The sequence below is a fragment of the Lathyrus oleraceus genome, chromosome 2 (assembly GCF_024323335.1).
Source record: "Lathyrus oleraceus cultivar Zhongwan6 chromosome 2, CAAS_Psat_ZW6_1.0, whole genome shotgun sequence".
In the NCBI taxonomy this organism is placed as follows: domain Eukaryota; kingdom Viridiplantae; phylum Streptophyta; class Magnoliopsida; order Fabales; family Fabaceae; genus Lathyrus; species Lathyrus oleraceus.
Window position 1 is genome coordinate 405,235,339 of NC_066580.1, and position 24,312 is coordinate 405,259,650.

The 24,312-nt window shown below is 39.8% G+C and overlaps 1 non-coding gene across 1 annotated transcript; it reads right to left on the reverse strand.

The window, feature by feature from the left end:
* Window positions 1–22,665: 22,665 nt before the first annotated feature.
* LOC127124420 (small nucleolar RNA R71) lies at window positions 22,666–22,772 on the reverse strand. Its single transcript, XR_007803914.1, has one exon. It is a non-coding gene; the product is annotated as a small nucleolar RNA R71 (small nucleolar RNA).
* Between the last annotated feature and the right edge of the window lie 1,540 nt (window positions 22,773–24,312).

The window sequence follows — 24,312 nt, forward strand, 5'->3', positions numbered from 1 at the left end:
CAGTACACTCTATGAATCAAGGTGATGAGGTTTAGGAACTTTAAGATCTGAAAATCAATTGAGGAAATCAAAATTTAGATCTGAAAATTGAGAGAAAAATGAGAGAGTTCCTTTGGTGTGAGGGTGAGGATTCAATTGCACAACATTTGGGGCGCCTTCAGGTTAGTGAAATGAAGAGCAATGGCACTGTATTTATAGGCAAGGCAATGCTGAAATGCATGATCACAACCTTGCATGAATCGAAAGGGCCTCCATGCATGGGCCTGTACAGGCACATGGAGGGCCCAATTCCACTTGGATTTGGTAGCTGAGCAATGATAGAAGCAAACTGGACGTGCAAATTGTGCATAAACACCTCATGCAATGCAAATTCTATGGATTTCCGAAATTGTACCATAATGTTCATGTCTTCGAAAATGGCTCTTCCAAACTTGAAACACCACCTCATGAGTAATGGTTGAAAAGCTTTTTTCATGAGGATCATTTGTTATGTTGATCAAAACTCCATTTGAGTCTTGGAAATTGATGAAAAATGGTCATGAAGTGTAGGGTGCAAAACATGTACATGTGAGATTTTCAAAAAATGGCCAAAGTTCAAGCCCTTCTGTTTCAATGATGCAAGTTCCAAATGACAAAATATTTAACATCAAAGTTGTAGATATTTTCAATAAAATAAATTTGGACTTAAATTTTGCATCATTTGGATTTTTTATGAAGATGTTATGGGCACTTGAAGTTGGACTTTTTCACATTTTAATGCATTTGGTCCAAAGTGACCTATAATGTTTTGCATTATCACATGTACTTTTTTTAAGATTTTGAAATTTTGCTCAACATATCATTTTAAGTAGACATCTTAAGATTTCCAATTCATTTGATCCCACCTCAAAATCATGAAAAATGAATGAGTTATGTCCTTGGGAAGTTGACCCAAAATTAGGGTTTCAGTCAAAATGACCTATAATGTTTTGGAATGGATGATGACCTTCCAAACTTCAAATCAATTTTTAATGAACATGAAAGTTGTTCATATGGTCATTAAGAACATTTTTTATCTTGAGGTCATCTCCATTTGACAAACACATAAAAAGTTAGGTCTCAGTGTATTTCAAAATAGTCAGATGAATTGACTGATCAACTTCTCAAGTCCAAACCTCATGTCTTGATGAATTGATGATTGAGGACACTCAAATAAGTTCAGATATGCATGAAATGATGAATTAAAGAACTTCCCTTTATTTTATTTGATCATGGGTTGAGGTTGCTTCATGAGCAAGGCACAGTTGATGGACAGATGAATTAGGGTTTCTTTGTGAAACAAACCTCAAGCCCCTTGATATGCTTTGATCAAAATGATGAATTGAGACACTTGGGAGGCATATTTTATGGATGAGAGCTTTGGGAACCATTGCCATGCTTGCTTTCTTCTCTCCTTGGCTATATCATTGCACATAGGATCTCCTAGAAGCTTTGGATCTTGTGACTGCTCAAGCTACAAACAAAAGATGTTAGTGACATATTTTTGTGCTTTTGGTTAGTAAATAAAAAATGAGAAAAGCAATAATATACAATTCAAGCATGCTTGGTGATCTCAAACCAAATCACAAGGGATCCCACCCAAAGGTAAGGAGCCAAGATGCTATGATCCTCGAGGCAATATGCAAATGCAATGTTATGATGCCATGAGGGATCTTAGGGTCAAAATTAGGGTCTTACAGATGCCCCTATTTAAGGTCATTCTAGCCGGAGTAGTGAAGGTTAAAATCTTCGTCTCGACGAGGTAGAATGGGCTTAAATAACAACAAAGAGACGAATTTTGGTCCCTAAGAGACCTCATGATGCAAATGTGTGTATGCCAAAGGTAATACTCTGTGGAAATATGTGTCCACAAAGAAGAAAAGAAATCAGGAGAAACTGACAATCCATGTGAGTAATACACTCAATGGGACAGAGACTCTAGGGATTCTAACGGGGATAAGAAAGGGAATGAAATGCGTGAGCAGGTCACGACTTAGAACTTGCTGAGACACGAGAGGAATTCCATGAAAATAAATCAATGGAAAGACTCGAGCTTACTCAGGGATGCATGTATTGGGGAATATGCCAATACAGCAAAACTATCCACAAAGGATACTTCGGATGAAAATCCGGACTCAGATGGGGGAAACTCCACTAAGGGACTTCATCGAGGAATGTCCAAACAGGACTCATCTGAGGAAACAATAAGATGAGGTATTATCGGCTACTGGGTAATAGGCTCAAGGAGACATGTGATCAAAACACCGGTATGAGGGTGAAGGAACAACATGCTCAAGGAGAATGAATATCTAAGACCGGTATAAGGGTGAGAGATATCAAACATCCAAAAACATCTGAGGAAGACCTAAAAAGGTATTTTTCAACTCAGGAAATCTGACTCCACAGGGGACAAAAAGTCATAATAGGGAGCAGAAAGGAAGGAACACCAAGGATACCGGTTACTGGGCATATAATAGGTGACCAACCAAGGCGTGAATTGGGGAATGTTTCCAAAACACTCATCATCCGAAGGGAGGGCTGAAAAAGCAAACTCGATTACAAGATGGACATTCGACTCCGCAAAAGGGGATACGAATCTTACTCGACTATGGAAGAACAAAAGACTTCGACCCAAAGAGCGCATGAGATATATTATCTATTACCGTCAGAACATAGACAATATATTCGCATGGAAGATTATCCACAACCGGTTACTGGGTTAATAAAGGATAAATCGACCGAAAGGAAAGGACATCGGGATACCAAATACTAGGTATAAAATGATGACCAATCAAAGGGAGAAACGATCATTACCGGCAAAAGGTAGATGAAAGATGCCTCGCTGGAGATACATTGACAAAGGCAATGATCCGGGAGATATATCACCGGTTACTGGGAGATATACTCAAAAAGGAAGGAATATCAATATCGAATATTGGATAAAGATAACCAACAAAGAGGGGATTACATCTACCGGATACTGGGTAGAAAACCACATAAGAGAGTAACCGTCATCGGTTAGGATGCACAAAATAAGGTTAACTCTGCATGGGGATAAAAATGGGGTTTACAACTACCGGTATGAGGGTAGAAAACCATGGAAATAGGACTTACAACTACCGGTATGAGGGTAGAAAACCATGGAAATAACAATTATCCACGGGGACATAACTCAGTGGGGAATATGGAAGGAAGGGTAGACACTTTCTGCCTATAGGGCTGACTCTACATGGAGAGATCAGACACAAACATCTGCTTGGGGAAATATGTATCACCAAATAGCAGGAGACAACAAACAAAGATATATGGCAAGAAATGCAACATGAATATCTGAATGTTAAGATTATGCATATATGCATGGTTTATGTATGATGAATGCTGACAAACAGACATATCTAACACAAACAGGTCCAAGAATCAATGAACAAACATCCGGTACTACATCTCAAAAAGAGAAAGCCAGGCCCACTGGAGAACATCCAATCTGGTGGGGGAAACAGATACCAAGAAACAAAGATTTCTGCAGGGAAAGGAAAAATCAGTCACTCCAGCCAGGGACAGGATTAACACACGGATAAAATCTGCCGTAGAACCAACTCTACTGGGGAAATTATCAGAGAGGGAGATGAAACTCTGTGGGGAACAAACACCAATCAGAAGATTCCAATGCCACCACAAATTCCTTGCACTGTTGAATAAATCATGTCTGCCGAGGAGGAAGGGTACTACTCCGCTGGGGAAGGAAAGATAAACATCTTCATCAACCACTCTGCTCGGGAGGAAACCACAAACGGGCTCTGATCAGGCAACTCCACTTGGGAAACACTGCTGGTGACCGAATCGGGGATTACCTGTAGGCAAATTACTGGGGATACCTTGCTATTGACCAAACCAGGGAGTAAAAGTGGGATCAACCCTGCTGAGAATGGTCGATGAGCAAATTTGATGGAGATCAGAAGTAGACAAGTCCACAGGGGAAAAGCTACGAATCAAACTTGATGATGACTCCACTTATGATGGGGATATCCAGCTTACTCTGGCAGAGACATTCCTAAATCGAAGTGAGGGAAAACCAAACTTCTTCAGAAAGATTAGCATACTCAATTTATCAATCTATAAGGGATTTTAGGCCAATCCGCACAAGGGATGACAACCATATAATTGATAGCACAAATGCTAAATCCAGACTTACTGGGGGTCTAGAAGATTAAGACCACCTCCAAAACTCCAAACCCTCTGGGGTTTTGGTGGGATGTACAACTTTCTTCTGAGCTCGCGGAGGAGACAACCTGAAAGATAATGAAGAGGATACAGGTATGCCGGGAATAATGAACAAATGTCTTACCTTTTTGGGAATCATACCGTCCTTGGGAAAGCACTGAAGATGTCCCAAGTATCCTTTGGTCATTGTGAATGTTCACTTTGTTTAAAAACAATTTATGAAAATTTTATTTATTTAAAACAATGATATTTTTCAATTAAAACATGCAAAATATTTGTTGAATAGAAACAAATAAGAGTGCAAAAAATTGGATAAAGGCTCAAATTTATTTGATGGAATGGTAGTCTGCAAATGGCAAGACTCCATGGACCTTTACAAATTTGAAATTGGTGATATATATTGGAAAAGGGCTACATTGAACATAATGACCATTTCTCCACCAACTCTGAATCCGATGTATTTGAGGCTTCAGTTGACGATGACTGAGCGAGAATCTTTGACAGATGACAGTTGTAGAACAAAGTCTTGTCAGAATGAAGTTACTTGCCAAATCCCTAATTTTTGCCTAGATTTCCCTAGGGTGAGGTACTCAATCTAGCGGGATACCTATTCATTTTTTTTTGTGTCTCTAACTTTTGCCTGGATCGCCCTTTCAGGTTTTCAATCCACCGAGACGCTCATTTTTGCCTAAGCCTCCCTTTCGGGTTTTCAACTTAGCGAGCTATTCTGTTTTTATTTTAGGCGAAGTATTTCTTGACTGCATCTGAATTCACAGGACGAGTGAAATCCTCCTCATCCATTGTTGTAAGTATCAAAGCACCGCCTGAAAAGGCTCTCTTAACAACATATGGACCTTCATAGTTTGGAGTCCACTTGCCCCTGGAATCAGGCGTGAAAGACATAACTTTTTTGAGCACGAGGTCACCTTCTCGGAACACACGAGGCTTGACCTTCTTATCAAAGGCTTTCTTCATCCTTTGTTGATATAACTGACCGTGGCACATGGCAGTCAATCTCTTCTCTTCTATCAAATTCAGTTGGTCATAACGACTCTGAACCCATTCAACATCAGTCAACTTGGCCTCCATCAAGACTCTCATTGATGGGATCTCCACCTCTACTGGGAGCACAGCCTCCATGCCGTAAACAAGAGAGAAAGGGGTTGCCCCTGTTAAAGCGCGGACAGATGTACGATATCCATGCAAAGCAAATGGCAGCATCTCATGCCAATCTTTGTACGTAACAACCATCTTCTGGATAATCTTCTTAATGTTCTTATTAGCAGCTTCAACAGCCCCATTCATCTTGGGTCTATAAGGAGAAGAATTATGATGTGCAATCTTGAACTCGCTACACAGCTCTTTCATCATCTTGTTGTTCAAGTTAGATCCATTATCAGTAATGATCTTATCTGGCACACCATAACGGCATATGAGTTGATTCTTGATAAACTTCACAACCACCTGCCTGGTCACGTTTGCGTATGACGCCGCTTCAACCCACTTGGTGAAGTAATCAATTGCTACGAGAATAAACCTGTGACCGTTGGACGCTTTCGGCTCTATCATGCCAATCATGTCAATTCCCCACATAGAGAAAGGCCATGGTGATGAAATCACATTCAGAAGTGTCGGGGGAATATGAATCTTATCCGCATAAATCTGACACTTGTGGCATTTCTTCACATATTTGCAACAATCAGACTCCATTGTCAGCCTATAGTAGCCTGCTCTCAACATCTTTCTAGCCATGGCATGTCCATTGGAATGAGTACCAAATGAACCCTTATGGACTTCAGTTATTAACAGGTCTGCTTCGTGTCTATCCACGCATCTGAGCAGAACCATGTCAAAATTCCTCTTATAAAGCACATCGCTATTGAGGTAGAAACTACCTGATAATCTCCTCAAAGTTTTCCTATCTTTCAGACAGGCCCCAGGTGGGTAAATCTGGCTTTGAAGAAAACACTTGATATCATAATACCATGGCTTATCATCTTTTACTTCCTCAACTACAAATACATGAGCTGGTCTGTCCAAGCGCATCACAGTGATATTGGGAACTTCATTCCAGAGTCTAACCACGATCATCGAAGCAAGCGTAGCGAGAGCATCTGCCATCTGATTCTCATCTCGAGGAATATGATGGAAGTCAACCTCAGTGAAGCATGTTGAAATCCTCCTCGCATAATCTCTATATGGGATGAGACCAGGCTGATTCGTCTCCCATTCACCCTTAATCTGATTAACAACAAGGGCCGAATCACCATAAACATCAAGATGCTTGATCCTAAGATCAATACACTCTTCCAATCCCATGATACATGCCTCATACTCAACCATATTATTCGTGCATTTGAAAGTTAGCCTTGCTGTAAAAGGAAAATGTGTGCCCTGAGGAGTAATAATCAATGCCCCAATACCATTTCCATATTGATTTACAGCGCCATCAAACACCATGCTCCATCGGGAACCAGGCTCTGGCCCTTCATCGAGCGTAGGCTCATTGCAATCTTTCATTTTCAAAAACAGAATCTCCTCATCTGGGAAGTCATACTGAACTGACTAATAATCCTCAATTGGTTGATATGCCAAATGGTGAGCCAAGATACTACCTTTAATAGCCTTCTAAGCTCGATACTCAATATCATACTCAGACAACAACATCTTCCAACGGGTAATCCTCCCATTTAAAGCAGGCTTCTCAAAGATATACTTGATTGGATCCATTTTGGATATTAACCAAGTCGTATGATTCAACATATACTGGCGTAAGCGCTTAGGAGCCCAAGCCAAAGCACAACATGTTTTCTCAAGCATTGAGTATCGAGACTCATAATCAGTGAACTTTTTACTCAGATAGTATATAGCATACTCTTTCTTCCCTGATTCGTCTTGCTGACCAAGGACATAACCCATTGAGTCTTCAAGAACAGTCAAATACATAATCAATGGTCTCCCTTTCACAGGTGGAGACAAAATCGGAGGCTCGGACAAATACTCTTTGATACTGTCAAAGGCTTTTTGGCAATCCTCGGTCCAATCATGAGACTGATCTTTCCGGAGGAGCTTGAATATTGGCGCACATGAGGCAGTCATGTGAGATATAAATCTGGAAATATAATTCAAGCGGCCAAGAAAACCTCGGACTTGCTTCTCAGTTTTAGGCGCGAGCATCTCTTGTATTACTTTGACCTTTGCAGAATCAACCTCAATACCTCTCTCGCTGACAATAAAGCCCAATAACTTGCCGGAACGGACTCCAAATGTACACTTGTTAGGATTCAGACGAAGCATATACTTCCTCAAACGTTGGAAAAGCTTCAACAAGTGCTCTACATGTTCAACTTTCGTTCTCGACTTTGCAATCATATCATCAACATATACCTCGATTTCTTTATGCATCATATCGTGAAACAAGGTAGTCATAGCTCGTTGATACGTGGCTCCGGCGTTCTTCAAACCGAAGGGCATCACTCAATAACAGAATGTTCCCTAAGGTGTGATGAATGTTGTCTTCTCCATATCCTCGGGTTCCATTTTAATCTGATTGTATCCGGAAAATCCGTCCATAAATGAGAAGACATTGAATTTAGCTGTATTATCTACCAACATATCAATATGTGGTAGAGGGAAATCATCTTTCGGACTAGCTTTATTCAAGTCTCTATAGTCCACACACATTCGGACTTTTCCATATTTCTTAGGCACGGGCACAATATTGGCCACCCATTGAGGATATGCAGAAGTCACCAGAAATCCCGCATCAATCTGCTTCTGAACTTCTTCTTTAATCTTTACTGCCATATCAGGATGAGTTCTTCTGAGCTTCTGCTTCACAGGCACGCACTCAGGCTTCAAAGGCAGGAAATGTTGCACGATATCAGTATCCAGACCAGGCATGTCTTCATATGACCAGACAAAGACGTCGACATATTCTCGTAGCAACTCAATCAACCCCTTCTTGACAGACTCTTCATGGAGTGCCCCAATCTTCACTTCTCGCACACAAGCTTCAGACCCCAAGTTGACTGTTTCCAGATTCTCAAGATGCGGCTGAATGATCTTCTCTTCGTGCTCAAGTAGGCGGGTAATCTCATCAGGAATCTCTTCAACATCATCTTCTTCGGCCTCAAATACAGGGAACTCAAAGTTGGGAGATGGTGTTGGATCATTATGTTCAATGGGTTTGATCAACCTTCATAATGATTTTGGATATAAAGAGATTTTAGAATTCAAAACAGGCAAATCATTATGCAGATGAAAAGATTAATTTTATTCTATTTTTTAAGGTTTTATGTGATCACCAATTTCATGCAAAAAAGCAAAAGTGAAAATAATTGGAAAAACAAACATTTAACATGAATTTATTGAATGAATATCATTGTATTTATGAGCCAACAATGTCATCACTCCTCCTTTTGGCACGGGAGAAGGGTTTTTAAACACAATGAACATTACTTTGACTTATGGATAACTGTTGGAACATCAACAGCGACCCAATTATTGGAGACCCCTCTAGGGATGACAAAGTTGCCAGAATCTTCCTCTGCATCCTCTTCCACAATAGCAGCAGCTTCCTCATCTTGAACAGTGTGGATGAACCCACCACTCTTGAACAGCCCGTGCTTGTTGAAAGCGCCAGAAGAATACCCTATGCCATCCCGGGATTTGTTGTCTTCCAGCTTGATCATTTGTCCTAAACCGGTAGTTGTGCCATGCTCAATGGCCAACTTAGCATCATTGTAGGACGCAAATGAAGAAGTTCCTTTCTTAGTAGGCTCAGCGATAGATAAAGCTTGGAACGGCGTTCCAACTTCATCCTCAGCATCTATGTAAGAAAAGGAAGACAAATGGCTAACCAGGAGAGCCTTTTCTCCCCCTACCACCACCAGCTTCTTGTTTTTGACAAATTTCAGTTTCTGGTGTAGGGTGGATGTCACGGCGCCTGCCTCGTGAATCCATGGTCTGCCCAATAGACATCTATATGATGGGTGGATATCCATGACCTAAAAAGTGATCTGGAAATCACTTGGTCCAATCTTGACTGGGAGTTCAACCTCTCCAATCACAGTTTTACGGGAACCATCAAAAGCTTTAACCACTACTCTACTCTGCCTCATGGGAGGCCCCTGATATGACAATCTAGCAAGAGTGGATTTCGGCAGCACATTCAATGATGATCTAGTGTCTACCAGCACATTAGACATGGCATCATCCTTACAGCTCATAGATATGTGTAGTGCCAAATTATGGTCTCTTCCCTCCTCAGGGAGATCAGCATCACAAAAACTCAAATTATTACAAGCGGTAATGTTTGCAACAATACTGTCAAATTGTTCTATTGTGACATCATGGTCTACATACGCCACATCCAACACCTTCTGCGGAGCTTCACAGTGTGGTTCTGAATTCATAAGCAATGATAACACAAAGATCTTTGATGGCGTCTGTAGAAGCCGATCTACAACGTTGTATTCACTCCTCTTGATGAGCCTCAACATCTCATCACAGTCTTCTTTCACAGTGCCACTCTGGCCAGCAGAGACAAGAGTTTTCACAACAGAGGCAGGTTTATTGGCAACAAGTGCCCGGATTTGGAGTATTAACAGCATTCACAACCGGGCGTTCAGCATAATCAGCAACATCAGCCCTTCGGACATCAGTTTGGGGTTTCGGCGGAGCCGAGAAAACACGACCGCTACGGGTCAGGCCGCTGACATCGGCAATATTAACAACAGAAGTAGAGGGCAGGGGCACCTCCTTCCCATCCTCCAATGCCACAACATTGTAGCGATAGGGGACCGCTTTATCAGAAGAGTATGGCACAGGGCCAGCTGGTTTAATGATCAAAGAGGGAGAAGCCTTTTGCTTGCTTCCATCATACCGGATGACAACAGGCTCAGGGATCCGAAATATCGGAGATATCACATTGACTTCATCGTCATCAACATCTCAATTCTGAAGTATCTCAATCACTCCTTCATCCAGCATTCCTTGGATGACTTTACGAACTTGGCGACATCCCCTCTGATTGACAGTGCAAACACGGCATCTATCATGGTCATGCTCATAATGACTGTATTCACACAACAGTCTGTGCATCTGGACCAATGATTGTCGAATATGGCTGACATATTTGACCTTATATTTACCAGGGCAGCTCTGGACCATGTTGACAGAGGATTTCCCATGCTCGGGCAATGGGTTCTTCTTCACATTGGGACCTACGTCCTCGAAACACAAGATACCACATCTCACAAGGTCTTGAACCTTGATCTTCAGCGGGTAACAGTTTTCCCCGTCATGTCCGGGAGCACTGGAATGATAAATACAATGAAGCTCAGGCTTATACCACCACTGAGGGTTGGTAGGTATAGGACGGTGCTGTTGTTGTTGATATTGTTGATGTTGTTATTGCTGGTTTTCTCTGAAAATAGGTTCTATGTGAGCCACCTGATGCTGATTACCGGCGGGACGCACGGTCTTCCTCCTTACTGAGGGTCTTCTTGGTTTAACATGGGAGGTCACAGCATGTGCCTCACCATCTTTCTTCTTTCAAACGCCCCATATCGTTTGGCAGAAGAGCCTTCTTCTCTAGTCAGGCGCCCTTCCCTGACTCCCTCCTCCAGACGCATCCCCATTTTCACCATCTCGATGAAATCAGAAGGAGCGCTAGCAATCATCCGCTCATAGTAAAACGAGCTCAAGGTCTTCAGAAAGATCTTGGTCATTTCTTTCTCTTCTAGCGGGGGCACAATCTGTGCTGCTAACTCTCGCCACCTCTGGGCGTACTCTTTGAAAGTTTCCTTGTCCTTCTGGGACATGGCTCTCAATTGATCCCTATCGGGAGCCATATCCACGTTATACTTGTATTGCTTGACGAAGGCCTCGCCAAGATCATTGAAGGATCGGATGTTCGCGCTGTCCAAGCCCATATACCATCTCAGGGCAGCACCGAACAAACTGTCCTGGAAGTAGTGAATGAGAAGTTGATCGTTGTCGGTCTGAGTCGAAATCTTCCTGGCATACATGACCAGGTGGATGAGAGGGCAAGTATTTCCCTTGTAGTTTTCAAAGTCAGGCACTTTGAATTTTACAGGGATTTTGACGTTTGGGACCAAGCAGAGTTCAGCAGCAGACTTGCCGAAAAGGTCTTTTCCTCTGAGAGTTTTCAATTCCTTGCGGAGCTCAAGAAAATGATCATTCATAGCATCCATCTTTTCATAGAAATCTGGGTCCTCAGACGGCTCAGAATGGTAGACGGTGTCGTCTACTCTAGGCATAGTATGCACGACAGGAGGTGGGACGGCAAGGACCGGGCTAGATGCCGGCAGAGAAGCAAAAGTGGGTGCAGGATCCTCAGAAATAAAGTTGGGAGGCATCCCCCGAGGAAACTCGGCTGGCATAGCTGTTGGTGCAAAGTGGGTGCTGGCCGCAGGCACTGTTGAAGAGGCAATCTCGGAGATGAGTGTCCTCTGGGGAGGACTTGAAGGTGTCGGAGACGACTGGCTCTGAGCGGTCATAAAAGACTCCATCAGGGCAGTCAATCTGGCCACTTCCTCCTTGAGTTCACGGTTCTCTTGCTCTAGATTATCCATTAGTCTTGATGCGTTGGCTCGGGTGTAGTACCGGTGAGTCAGTTTGTCTTCAAAACAAATGAAGAACACAGAGTTAGACCATAGAACATGAAGCCTGGAGCAAAACCTGCTTATGCACATGATGCATGCAATGCTTGTGCATATGATTTATTTTTATTTATCAAAGGAACTTTAGAGTCTTATTTGCAAAATATGGAAAATATTAATCATTTAGACATATATGGAAATATTAATAATATCTGGAAAATATTTTTACATCAAAGAAGTACAGTCTTGGTAACCAAATACAATAAAAGAAATAAGGAAAATGAACATCCTATGGAACCCTAGAAGCAATCATCTAAAGCTCTGGAGACTGGAAGATAAGCTGCACGAAGCCTCTTTACCTCCCTCTCATAGGCTGCCTCCATATCCGCCTTCTCTTTGGCGAGTCGATCATACTTCCTCTTCCAAAACTTGGAAGACTGAGGAAGAAGATAAGTTAATGCATCATCAAGCTCATCAATAACCCGGTGCTCAAGGAATTCTATCAAAGCATCCTTCTCTTTGGTCTGCTGAAGCAACTCCTCTTGTTCACGGATCCAGGCACGCGAATGGTCTTCGTCTCTCAACTCCTCTACTCCTTGGTCAGGGAGGGTTGAAGGCCCAACCACAACCAAAGCTGTAGGTATTGGATACTCGTAACGCATGAGGTACTCAGAAGCTCTCCTCCTAACCCAAGAGGTATAGGGTTCCAAAGTAATACAGTTATTCGGACCCAGCTCCTTCCTTCCCTTCCTATGGATCTTGTGCCAAGCGCGGACCATCCTGCCCTTCAAGCCTTGGGGATCTTTACCCTCCTGGAAGAATACACCTTCTAACAGAATGTTATTAGGTTTATCCTTTAGGGGGAACCCAAGCTGACGACGTGCCAAAATAGGGTTGTAGTTAATCCCACCACATGTACCAAGAAGAGGCACATTGGAGAATTCACGACAAGAGTCAATAATCTGCACACCATCATGTACACGGTTGTACCAAAAGATATCATTATTAGTGAGAGAAATAATTCTCGTGGACTACCGTAGATATCCTTTGTTCTCCTTGAAGGCGACCATCTGCGACAAGTGTGAAATAAACCACTTGTACAGCAAAGGTAAACAACACACAATGGTACCACCACCCTTTGCATTCCTCATATGCAAAGAAAAGTAAGTGTCACCCAACATAGTCGGAACCGGATTAAGAGTAGAGAAGATCCTAATAGCGTTCACATCCACAAACTTATCGATGTTAGGGAATAACACTAGCCCATAGATGAGAAGTACAAATATAGCCTCAAAGGCGTCCTCACTCATGGCCTTCCCATACACAGTAGCTTGAGCAATGAGGAACTCAGAAGGGAGACCTTGAATTCCACCTTTGGTAGTCATATGAGCACCAACCAGAGATTCATCTATGTGCAACATATCAGCTATCTCTTGAGAAGTAGGAACACTCTCTAAGCCACTGAACGGAAACTGGTCTAGGATAGGTATCCCCACAAGGTAGGCATACTCCTCAAGCGTGGGCAAAAGCTGAAAATTCGGAAATGTGAAGCAACGGTACAAAGGATCATAGAACTGTACCAATACACTCATCAAACCTTCGTCCACTTGAGTAGTCAGAATAGATAGAAGCTTCCCATAACGAGCCTTGAAACCCAAGGGATCTAGTACATAGGATGTCAAATTCCTTAGCTCTTTCAAGTCGGGTTGTCTGAAACTGTACTTCTTCGTATTCCTTCTTTGTCTTTCCATGTCTGAAAATTTTGCAAATAAACCTCTTAAGTTCCTTGAAAATTTCCTCATTATTGATGATATGGATGCAAATGGGTGCATGAATGCATGGATGCAACAATCACACTCAAGGATCCAACAAAGCACACCAAACAAAGGTCATGGGATGGATCATGTCATCCTTAATATCAATCATCCATTTTGGTGGATTATGGTCTACACCTTATCAACCCCCAAGTTCCATTGATATTAAGGATACAAGAACGGATCAACCATGAATCAAGGGTTTGTTGCAAATCACGAGCATGGAGTCTCGGTTAAGAACCACCCAAACGGAGTGTACTAGGGTTTAAACCTGCCAAACATGTTCTACAAGAGGTTCCCATAGTCATCATCCCATCTTTCGGATATTATCGGATAAACGACTACTCGTATTCCAAAAGTATTCTCAAGAGAGACTCTTATGAGTGTAGTATCGCGTAACAATCGTATCAAATCTTACATTTGAACGACTTTCGCAGTACGTCCTAAAAATAGGCTAAGATGGGCTTGGTAAACTAAGGTCCTTGGCTTCTAAGGTCTATATTGGAAAGAGTAATGCCTAACCACGACTACTCGTGTGACATTATTGATCCCAACATGACCTCCACCAAGTGAATGGGCTTACAAGTCAACTTGCTAAGGAATAACTCCACACAAGTCAACAAGACTATGCCATTCTCCTATCCTAAGTGCACTCGAGTTCGGGTATAGAACTCATATCACAAAGATCATTAGGCAAACAAGCAATTAATATATCAAGCAATTCAATTATTACATACAATACAGTAATCCCAAAATGCACAAAAAATATGTCACAAAATAATATATAATACAATATAACAAATATGAAAAGTAGGCAAAACCCACTAGGCAAATATCCCCAGCAGAGTCGCCACTTTTCTGTAGCGGGGTATTCGTTACCATTAGACATATTGACTAAATCCAAAATAAACCATACAAGTCGAATCGCCACCGCACTTCTATTTATCCAAAGAAATGGTTAGAAACCGAACAAAAACCTAAAAGTTTTATCGAATCAAAAACTAGTAAAAATGTCAGAGATCGGGGTAAGGGGGTTGGTTATGCAATGGGAAGGTGTTAAGAACCCAAAACATCCTAGGTACTCCTAGGGAGCCCTTTTCACACTTGTTGTAAGGTTGGTATTTTGTGAAAAATTTGTTTGTGCAAACATGATTGAAGAGATGAGAAAAGAATATACAAGTTATTTACAATTTGTGTTTGGATGGATAAACCCATTGCCTACGTACCATCTTAAAAAAGATTAGGATCAAAACCTCGTAGTTCGGGGTAAAAATCTAAAAATGAGTTGGTGAATTAATTTGGTCCAAAAGCCTTAAGTCTTTTGTTATCCAAGGGAGAAAACTCAACCTAAAACCACAAATCCACCATGTGAGGATAGCTTCAACATGCTAGTGAGGGGTTAACCCTATAATAAGCATGGAAGACTCATTGCCCATCACTAAGGATATAGGTGAGTACTACATCTACCTCAAGGATAACTCAAACCTAATAGCTAAAGGTTATGAAAAGTTTTTGATTAAGAAAGTGGCCATTGAAACCACAAAAGTATTTGAATGAGTTATATTTACCAATGAAAAGTATTTACAAAATATGGTCAAAGTTTACTTAAAGATTCAATTCAAAATAAGTGTTATGAAAAGAAAGTTTGAAAATCAAAAGCATAATGCTTAGGTTTCTAATGTTTAAAAAGAAGTGTTAAATGTTTGCACATAAGTTTTGGTTTGGGTTAGAGTGGATGGAAGAAGAAGAATGGCTAAAGTCCTAATCATACAAGAGATGAAGGATAAGAAACAAGACCACAAATGGAGTTCCTCTCTTGAGATCATATTGATGATCCAAGTAGCTCTCATCCTTTGGAATATGCAAGCAAAATAAGTGTAAGCTTAAGCAATCAACATAATCAAACAAGCTCTTAGAAGATCCCCAATGGCTCTTGTATCTTTCACTTTGGATGAACATGACAATGGTTCTTCAATTTGGCTCAAATAGGATTCCCCTAGCACAAAAGAACACACGTCAAATATTTCTATCAAGTAAATCAAGAATGGACAAGAGTGAGTTTAGATATTTGGTCCTTCTAATCCATCTTCAACATTTGAGGTCTTTTTACTCCATTTTTGCATAGGGATTGTCCTAGAATCTAAGTTCATTTGTCCATTTTTGCATTTGGTTCACAATAATCAAAACAAAACATAAGCACAATAATATATACACAATTATGTGCTCAAGTGAGCAAAAGGAAAATTGCATTAACATAAACATGTGCTCAAGTGAGAAAAGAGCAAAAGCAAATGAATAATATGTACAAGAATAGTAAATTGCATAAATGTAAAGAGCAAGAATTAAATGTTAATGGTTAATGGTTAGTGTTAGAGTTAGTGTGCCATAAGGCAATTTAGCGCTATGTTAAGCAATCGTAATTGGACTTATGTAGAAGTCACAACTATCTGAGGCCGGTCAATAATAATGTAGGCAACAACACAAGTTAGAGATTTTGATTAGTGAATCAAACTCCTACAACTTGCCATGCCAAAAAGAAGATGAGAAATGATCTTGTATTGATTTAGGTTCTTTACATGATTAGGAAGCAACCTATCCTTAATGCAAAGCCATTCACTTAATCCATGATCAAGATGAATTAGATTTGAATCAAGGAAGGTTAAACCTCCATGTATCAAGGCTAACCACCAATCTTTAACTCATTGATCAAAACGAAAAAAAAGAAAAAAAAGAGAAGAATATTAAAGTACATTAATGGAAATGGAATAAGATAATCAACAAGCATTGACCAAAGATAGAGAAAATCAAGGTCAAACAATAGAAAACAGAAGCAAAAATGAAGACTAGAAGTCAAGAAACAAATAAAATATTTTTGGTATTTTCCAATATTAAAATAAAACTTGAATTAAAATAATAAAGAAAGGTCAAACTTCAAATTCACTTCAAATCAACTTTGAAAAGTCCAAGTGGATTATCCCAAGTTCAACAAGGTCAAACAAAGTTTGACAAAAAATTTCAGCATTTTTAGAAGTCAAAAACTATTTTAAAACAATTAAAAATGCATAAAAATAACCTAATTGAATTAAAATCTCAAATAAATCACAAATCAATTAATAAATTGATGAGAATATTTTTCATGGATCTATCATCATTCAAATAGGTTGGAAAAATATTTTTGTATTTTTTGGATATCAAAAACAATTTTAAATGAATTAAAAATAACCAGAAAAGAGAAAAATCCTAAAAAATATGAAATGATAAAATAAAAAATATTAAAAATCATTTTTAGAAACTAGAAATTAAAAGGAGAAAAATACAATTGGTCTCATTTTTTTTGGACCAATAATGAAGGAGGTATGAATTTTTAAAAAGAAATGGAATTAAAAGAAATAAAAGAAATTAAAATCAGAAATTAAAAATGATGGAAAAGCGTGGACCGTTTGATGACATCTCATTAATTGACGTGGATCATCACGTGGCCAGGAAGTGCACGCTCACCATACACGCTAGTCAAACGAAACACACACGACCTATGGAAAAGTCATAACGTTGGATGGACGAGATCTGATCTAGAAAATGAGATGGATGGTTCAGATCTGATCTGGAGAACAGACGGTGACCAGCCCCACCGTCTTCTCCGGCCAACTTCCGGCGAAGCTCAAAATTGCAGAGAAATAAAAGCTAACTAAATGCTACGGTCCAGGCACCAATCGAAAGCTGGAGTGATGTACATCACCCCTGTACCAACCAAATCCACTCTAGGTTTCTACATTGAGAGAAATCAGAGATGGAATTTTAATGGTGTTCAACTGAACTTGCTAGATTTCAAAAATTCGAAGCTCAAAACAATTGCCTTTATGCAGAGGACTTCAAATCACACAACAACAGCAAGAAATAACCATAATACAAGCTGATTCGAAGAAAATAAAAGCTGAGGTAAACCTCTGATTTATAGAGCTTAGAGTCACAATTCCTTGGTGTTAATGCTTGCAGTACACTCTATGAATCAAGGTGATGAGGTTAAGGAACTTTAAGATCTGAAAGTCAATTGAGGAAATCAAAATTCAGATCTGAAAATTGAGAGAAAAATGAGAGAGTTCCTTTGGTGTGAGGGTGAGGACTCAATTGCACAACATTTGGGGCGCCTTCAGGTTAGTGATATGAAGAGCAATGGCACTGTATTTATAGGCAAGGCAATGCTGAAATGCATGATCACAACCTTGCATGAATGGAAAGGGCCTTCATGCATGGGCCTGTACAGGTGCATGGAGGGTCCAATTCCACTTGGATTTGGTATTTGAGCAATGATAGAAGCAAACTGGACGTGCAAATTGTGCATAAACACCTCATGCAATGCAAATTCTATGGATTTCCAAAATTGTACCATAATGTTCATGTCTTCGAAAATGGCTCTTCCAAACTTGAAACACCACCTCATGAGTAATGGTTGGAAATCTTTTTGCATGAGGATCATTTATTATGTTAATAAAAACTCCATTTGAGCCTTGGAAATTGATGAAAAGTGGTCATGAAGTGTAGGGTGCAAAACATGTACATGTGAGATTTTCAAAAATGGCCAAAGTTCAATCCCTTCTGTTTCAATGATGCAAGCTCCAAATGACAAAATCTTCAACATCAAAGTTGTATATATTTTCAAGACAATCAATTTGGACTTAACTTTTGCATCATTTGGATTTTTGATGAAGACGTTATGGGCACTTGAAGTTGGACTTTTTCACATTTCAATGCATTTGGTCCAAAGTGACCTATAATGTTTTGCATTATCACATGTATTTATTTTAAGATTTTGAAATTTTGCTCAACATATCATTTTAAGTAGACATCTTATTCTTTCCAATGCATTTTATCCCACCTCAAAATCATGAAAAATGAATGATTTATGTCCTTGGGAAGTTGGCCTAGAATTAGGGTTTCAGTCAAAATGACCTATGATGTTTTGGAATGGATGATGACCTTCCAAGCTTCCAATAAATTTTTGATGAACATGAAAGTTGTTAATATGGTCCTTAAAAACATTTTTTCTCTTTGGGTCATCTCCATTTGACAAAAACATAAAACGTTAGGTCTCCGTGTATTTCAAAATAGTCAGATGAATTGACTGATCAACTTCTCAAGTCCAAACCTCATGTCTTGATGAATTGATGATTGAGGACACTCAAATAAGTTCAAATATGCATTAAATTATGAATTAAAGAACTTCCCTTGATTGTATTTGATCATGGGTTGAGGTTGCTTCATGAGCAAGACACAGTTGATGGACAGATGAATTAGGGTTTCCTTGTGAAACAAACCTCAAGCCCCTTGATTTGCTTTGATCAAAATGATGAATTGAGACACTTGGGAGGCATATTTGATGTATGAGAGGTTTAGGAACCATTGCCATGCTTGCTTTCATCTCTCCTTGGCTATATCATTGCACATAGGATCTCCTAGAAGCTTTGGATCTTGTGACTGCTCAAGCTACAAACAAAAGATATTAGTGACATATTTTTGTGCTTTTGGTTGGTAAATAAAAAATGAGAAAAGTAATAATATACAATTCAAGCATGCTTGGTGATCTCAAACCAAATCACAAGGGATCCCACCCAAAGGTAAGGAGCCAAGATGCTATGATCCTCGAGGCAATATGCAAATGCAATGTTATGATGCCATGAGGGATCTTAGGGTCAAAATTAGGGTCTTACAGCAACAATACAATCAAATTATTCTATTGTGATGTCATGGTCTACATACGCCACATCCAACACCTTCTGCAGAGCTTCACGGTGTGGTTCTGAATTCATAAGCAATGATAACATAGAGATCTTTGATGGCGTCTATAGAAGCTGATCTATAACATTGTATTCACTCCTTTTGATGTGCCTCAGCATCTCATCACAGTCTTCTTTCAAGGTGCCACTCTGGCCAGCAAAGACAGGAGTTCTTACAACAGAGGCAGGTTTATTGGCAACAAGTGCCGGATTCGGAGCAATAACAGCATTCCCAACCGGGCGTTCATCATAATTAGCAACATCAACCCTTCTGGTGTCAGCTTGGGGTTTCGGCGGAGCCGAGAAAACACGACCACTACGGGTCAGGCCGCTGACATCGGCAATCTTAACAACAGAAGTAGAGGGCAGGGGCACCTCCTTCCCATCCTCCAATGCCACAACATTGTAGCGATAGGGGACCGCTTTATCAGAAGAGTATGGCACAGGGCCAGCTGGTTTAATAATCAAAGAGGGAGAAGCCTTCTGCTTGCTGCCATCATACCTTATGACAACAGGCTCAGGGATCCGAAATATTGGAGATATCACATTGACTTCATCATCATCATCAACATCTCGATTCTGAAGTATCTCAATTACACCTTCATCCAGCATTTCTTGGATGTCTTTACGGACTTGGCGACATCCCCCTCTGATTGACAGTGCAAACCCGGCATCTGTCATGGTCATGCTCGTAATGACTGTATTCACACAACAGTCTATGAATCTGGACCAATGATTGTCAAATATGGATGACATATTTGACCTTATATTTACCAGGGCAGCCCTGGACCATGTTGACAGAGGATTTCCCATGCTCGGGCAATGGGTTCTTCTTCACATTGGGACCTACGTCCTCGAAACACAAGATACCACATCTCACAAGGTCTTGAACCTTGGTCTTCAGTGGGTAACAGTTTTCCACGTCATGTCCGGGAGCACCGGAATGATAAACACAATGAAGCTCAGACTTATACCACCACTGAGGGTTGGTAGGTATAGCTGATAACACTGAGATTTAACAGTTTTCCACGTCATTCTAGTTGTTTTATTGCTATTTTGTTGTGTTATTACTTTGTTTTTTCTTTGTTTTCAGGTTTTTACGTTAATCGGAGCCCCGATCGAGAAAAGGAGCGAAAAAGAGCCAAAAACCCTAAAAATTAGCATTTTGTACTTGTGGCTTCCCCCATGGCTGGCGCCATAGACCCTGCCATGACGTGTCCAAGCTCAACTTCCCTCAACTGCCACGTTCCCCACTACTTCCACTAAGGCACCTCAGAATGGTCTTGTGGCGGGCGCCATGGCCTTGTGGCGGGCGCCACAAGAGGAAAAGTTTTCCCTCCCATTTTAAAGTTGAAGGGCATCCTTGTCATTTCCATCTTTTTACTTGCTTATAAATAGAAACTCGAAATCACTTTTTCAATCATCCAAACTTAGACCAGAGGCAAACTCAGAGCAACTTTGTTTCACTTAGGCATATATTCAGTATTTTAAAGTGGTAATCGCTTCGCATTGGAGTGTTACCACAATTGTGTAATAGAGTCTGTGATAGAGTCTGTAATCGAGTTTGGAGCACTTTGGAAGGAAGTTAATCCTACCGCCATTTTCATTTCCGCTTTGCAATTTATTCAACCCTCCGATTGGAGCAGGTTTTTATTACTCGCTTTACTTTATTTATTTTTCTCGCACTCGCTTTAAATTATTTATTTTCTCGCACTCGCTTTAAATTATTTATTTCCTCGCACTCGCTTTACTTTATTTATTTTCCTCGCACTCGCTTTAAATTATTTATTTTCCTCGCACTCGCTTTAAATTATTTATTTCCTCGCACTCGCACTACTTTTATTTAAATTAATGCACTTTTACTTTACCATGTCTAACTAAATTTATAAGGTTAGAATGTAAGGATCGTAATCGAACCGATAATCCGTACAATTGTTCGTAGAAGCACTTAAGGGCTATTTTAACTTTCAACTTGAGTTTTCCCGCACTTCAATTCCGTTGGGTAAGATCGAAAGCCGTCCAACATCTTTTTAAACTTAATTGTTTTTAACTATTTCAAAAACAGCGAAAGCGCTTTGTTTAGTTCATTAGGAGATTTTAAATTAAGAAGAAAGGAGATTTTAAAACTATTTTCGGACGCGCTTATAAGTTTAGAGTCTGGTTCATAAGAACCTCTTTTGGTTAAGAAATCCAGGTTAAAATACTTTTCAACTTAGTAAAGATACTATATTTCTTAAAAATAGGTTTACTACTCTAACGCAATGCGCGCCTTTTTATAAGTGACAATAAGAGGTTTTGATTAGGGAGTACAACTCGGTTCTGAATATGCGAAAGCGATAGTTCCTGTTAAATTAGTTCTTTTCAAAGTAGGAAACACTGCCCATAAGTAATTCTATTAGCAAGTACATGGATTATTAATTGATTATGTGAATTACATTCGACCCTGTCTTTATTAATTAAACTTTATTCAATACTTTACTTTTCCTTGCACACTCTAAAAACACCTATTTTGATTGCCTTTGATAAACACCATAACAATAGATAACGATAGGTTGACACTTGGTCTCTGTGGATTCAACAATCTTTTATATTACTCTGACGCGTTCGTATACTTGCGAAAAGCACACGCATCAAGTTTTTGGCGCCGTTGCCGGGGTCCAATTTCGTCAAATTTCATTTCCCTGTTGTTATATCGTTTAGACTTAGGCTATTTCCCGCCGGTCAATGCGAAGAACTCGCAGCACCGGAAGTTTAAGCTTAGCATACCCTCTGGCGGAACCTGAACGTTACGCTCGCGCACGTTTATTCTTTCATAGAATTAAGAGAGCTATGGCCAAAGATCAAAACCAAATACCTCTTAAAGATTTCGCTCAACCATCTAATGAAGAACCTAGTTCTAGTATAGTAAACCCAACCATCCCAGCTAATAATTTTGAACTTAAACCATCCCTGTTGCAACTAGTGCAACAGAGACAATTCGCAGGTCTCGCTACTGAGAACCCAAACCAACATTTAAAAATATTTCTTCAATTAGCAGACACTTTTAAAACCAATGGAGCTTCTCCTGAGGCAATACGTTTAAGATTATTCCCTTTTTCCCTCTAAGATAAAGCCCTATCATGGTTAGATTCCCTTCCACCCAATTCCATTACGACTTGGGATAACCTTAGAAGAGTATTCCTTGCTAGATATTTTCCCCCGAGTAAGACCGCCGTTCTTCGAAACCATATAACCAGATTTACCCAAAACCAAGGAGAATCGTTGTTCGAAGCTTGGGAGAGATATGAAGAGTTGTTACGAGCATGCCCACATCATGGTTTAGAAAATTGGTTAATCATTCAAACCTTCTATAATGGACTTCACTATAACACGAAGATGACCATCGACGCTGCCGCAGGTGGTGCTCTGATGAACAAACCTTATCCTGAAGCTAGTGCCCTCATCGAAGATATGGCTCAAAACCATCAATCATGGGGAGTCGAATGAGCGACAATTGAGAAGAAGGAAGCCCAAGGAGGAGTTCATGAACTAAGCTCTATATGAAGGTGAGAAAAACAAGAAAGGGGGGGGTTTGAATTGTTTAAAAAAAATAAGCGCTTTTGCAAAATGAAATCACACAAAGATTTTATACTGGTTCGCTTATAACACAAAGCTACTCCAGTCCACCCGGCCAAGGTGATTTCGCCTTCAACAAGGACTTAATCCACTAATCTTGAAAGATTACAAACAACCCCTAAGAGAGAAGAAAATCTCTTAGTCCTCTCAAGTCTACAGACTACAAAGAGTCACTTGAGGAAATCAAATAAAAATAAGATACAAGATGTGTAATCTAGAGTGCTTCTAAGAAAGCAAATATTACAAACTTAAGAACAAATTTTCACTTGATAAGCAAAAGCTTAGTGAAAATCTTTGAAGAACAAAGATGTTTTTCTTGAGCGTGATATGATTTCAGTATAGTTTTGGCTAGTGATTTCTTTGTGTTTACTGAATGAGATTTCTTCTCTATTTATAGGAGTTGAAGTAGAGTTGAAGTAGCGTTGAGTCTGTTGGATATTGAGATGTAATTACGCCATTCCATTAATAGCTTCTGCAGTAGACTTTTTCACTTAGAAGTGACTACTTACCACAATTAGTATCTTCTTTCTTGGAAGTGGAGATTAACGTCTCTTTCTAATTGAGGAAATCCATTTGCAGAACTTTAACTTGGCTTAAACGTTACTTCATCATGATTAACAATTCTGATTAGAGTCTTTGTGTATCTGGAGAAATTGGCTTCTGATGTTATTTCTTGAATGTTCAGATGGCGCTGATAACTTCAGAGTTTGCAGAAGACATTTGTTCAGAGTCAGAGCTTCTAGACTTTACTTCATGTTCAGATGCTTCTGATATTTTGTAGTTTTGTCCAGAGTCAGAGCTTCTTGAAACGAGATTTCACTTTAGATGCTTCTGATACTTGAGATTTTGCATCTGATCTTGTTTTGCATCTGATGACATCATCAGATTTATTTCTTCTTTCTTTAGAACCCTGCACACTTAGAAACTTTTCGTTAGGGTACCACTTTTGGTTTCATCCTTTGTTATCATCAAAATCATGGAATCTATTGTAGAACTATTTTTGTTCTTACAATCTCCCCCTTTTTGATGATGACAAAACAAATAAAAATTATCAGATGAAACATGAAAAATATTAGATCAGATAGACAAAAGCTCCCCCTGAGTTAGTACTAGGGAGTTCAGAAGTTCTTACCAGAGCTTTTCCAAGTAATTAGGTTTCTGAAAACTTTCTGCAAATGCTTAACTTTAAGGTTAGAGTTATTTAATCAGAGCTATTATCTAATCAGAGCTATTTATATCAGAACT